The following is a 2,727-nucleotide window of genomic DNA, read 5'->3' on the forward strand; positions in this document are numbered from 1 at the left end:
TACGTGGTCTGATCATGGACGTTTCAAGGCAGCTCCTCATTTCTGTTGGAATTTTAACAGGTACTAATAATGCTGTGAATTTTCAATATTAGGAAGACCCCGCGAGCATCCCCACGTGTTGCATACGCGATGGCCAGCAGGGAGCGCCAAAACCCTGGGTTTGGGCTCCAGGGAGGTGACAGTGTGACTGGGAGGGGCTGAGGCTGTCGCCCTGAGGCTCTGGAGGAGCTAGACCCCTCAGAGCCCTGGGGGGGGGGCGCCTGCCCCAACGAGGCATTCAGTGAAGGAGGCACCAATTGTGGGGAGCGGAGGTTGAGTGAGGACAGGCAGAGAATGGGCATGACCCTTCGGAGATTCCTGGAACTGTGTACGGACTCAGGAACTAATGGTAGAAGAATAAAAATCAGGACAAGCTAGAGGATGGGGAAGGATTTATCATAAATTGTAGACATTCTAAGTAATACAGACAAAAGCAGTGCATTCTGCCGGTGGCAAAGGAGAATGAGAAATAATAAAATTAAAACAATACAAACAACAAAACCCTTGTCCTGGATGTATAACATATACTGTATACAAGTAACGTAAATATGCCACAAGTGCAAAAATAATAGAAGTCAATGAATCGCTACATACCAATTCGTCACAGTTGCTTTTACGCATGAAAGAAAAGCCATTTCTGACCCTGTCGCTCTGCAGTGCAGTCATGATGAACAGCGGGTGTGCCCAGAACACGGCAGCTTCCGTCCTGGGAGAGCAGTGCCTGCGGACTCCTCACCAGGGCGGCTCTACTGCGAACACCTTCCTATGTGATGGGAGCTCTTAGCTGGCTGCCTCGTAGCAACCCTGAGAGTCACTTGATTGGTTTGTGATTTCCAGAAGTGTAACCAATAAATGTCCAACTCAAACTCGAAACCAAAGCAACTACATTAATCTTCTCCGGCTCCGTTCACTGGGTTTCTGCTCATGTGTTCTCAAGGCTGGTACCTATTTGTTTGGGACGTCACCACACTTTCCTACTACTATTATTAGTATTATTATTAGACCTACAGTGACGCATTCCCACGTGCTGCATTGCCCGTGGCCACCAGGTGGGGCTATGTCCCTGTCCTGTAGTTTTGGCGCCAGGGAGCCAATCACAGTGGCTTCCAGAGGCTGGGACATGAGGCTCTGGGAGGAGCCAAGAACCCCAGAACCCAGGGTAGCCGCAGGCCCCGCCCAGGGACTCAGTCAAGGTGGCAATACATGGGGAGATGAGGTTGCGTGACGAAAGGCACAGAAGAAACAGGAGTCTGAGGAATCAAAGAGCATTTCCCACGGGCTCATGGACTACCCGCGAAGGATTCAAACCCAAGACAAGGAGGATGTGGGAAAGGATTGATCATAAACTGCCAAGACTCTATAAAAATAACGGCATATACCAAAGCATCTGAGCAGGTGACAAAGGAGCGAGTAATGAAAAGAACCCATGTAGCGTTAATAGAGTATAGAGTAAAACTAATACATGTGAAAAATTAAGCAATACGGAAGTACAGCCAGTAAATCATTAAAGAGTAATGGTGACAATTTACGGCACACACGGAAACGTTTCTGACCCAGAGTACTCCAAACACAGGAGAGGTTCAGCGATATACTGTTATACACCAGCTTATATTTGGGGAGAAGGATGACCGTTTATTCTTCACAGTGACTGATTATGAGGACTTTCTTAATGGATACAGAATTGGTTAAAGGATCACTCATCTGAACTTTGAGAAACACTAAGTTTTTCTTACAAAATTCGTGAGCAGAAAAAACCTAGACTCAAGATAGGTTGGTATTATAAAATAAGGCACATAAACTTTGCTATTTGACTAAACTGGTGCTATGGCTCAGGAACTTTCTTCGCTGTTCTCAGTTTGCTTTTGATTAGGAGAAAGGGATGCATTCACCCCTGATGTAACCCCCACAGCCAGCAGGTGGCACCAATCCCCTTCCGTTTGGCTCCATATTGCCGATTTCAGAGTTCTTGGGGTCCTGGGGGAACTAGGAGCCTACAGAGCACAGGCGACATGCTGGCCCCTCACAGGCACTCGCTGAACAAGTCACCACATTGTGGGGAGGGGACGTCGAGTGAAGAAAGTGACAGAATCAGCATGGTGTTTTGGAAGGAGTAGGATTTCATGGGCTCCTGGGCTAGGGGAGAGGAATAAATGTAAAGACAGGGAGGAGAGGGAGAAACGATGTGGATTTAAATACACAGATCCTGTAAAAATTATCCCCCATATCAGTGCATTGTGCAGGAGACAAAGGAGAGAGTGACAAACAGGTCATATGGCTATCCTACAATAATATATAAAATAATGCACAGATATATGAGCAATGAATTAATAATAGAATTAAAATCAATGAATCATTGAGTAGTAATAAGTAAGTTTGTTGCTGACGCACTGAAATATCAGTTTGTGATCCACGAGCACTACATACAACATAGGTTTAGCACAGGGTGTATTGGTGTAAGGAACACTGCATAGTGGGGAGACACTGGCTGTTTATTATTCATAGTGATACTTTATGCTACTGCATTTTAAAAACTCATCAAAATTGGTTAGTTGTTACCACGTATTAGTTAGGAAGCAGCTTAAGTCTTGCTTGTGTTTTGCATAGGCAGAAACAAGATATAACGAAGCCAAATTCAAATTCAAAATGAGGTAAATTAAGGTACGCATGAGTGACTAACCTGGTGTTGTA

The 2,727-nt window shown here is 45.3% G+C and overlaps 1 long non-coding RNA gene across 1 annotated transcript; it reads left to right on the top strand.

Annotated features, from left to right (window-relative positions):
• On the top strand, positions 1-912 carry LOC115285227. Its single transcript, XR_003905454.1, has 2 exons — positions 1-60; positions 697-912. It is a non-coding gene; the product is annotated as an uncharacterized LOC115285227 (long non-coding RNA).
• Positions 913-2,727: the final 1,815 nt, after the last annotated feature.

The sequence above is a fragment of the Suricata suricatta genome, unplaced genomic scaffold (genome assembly GCF_006229205.1).
Source record: "Suricata suricatta isolate VVHF042 unplaced genomic scaffold, meerkat_22Aug2017_6uvM2_HiC HiC_scaffold_561, whole genome shotgun sequence".
NCBI lineage: Eukaryota > Metazoa > Chordata > Mammalia > Carnivora > Herpestidae > Suricata > Suricata suricatta.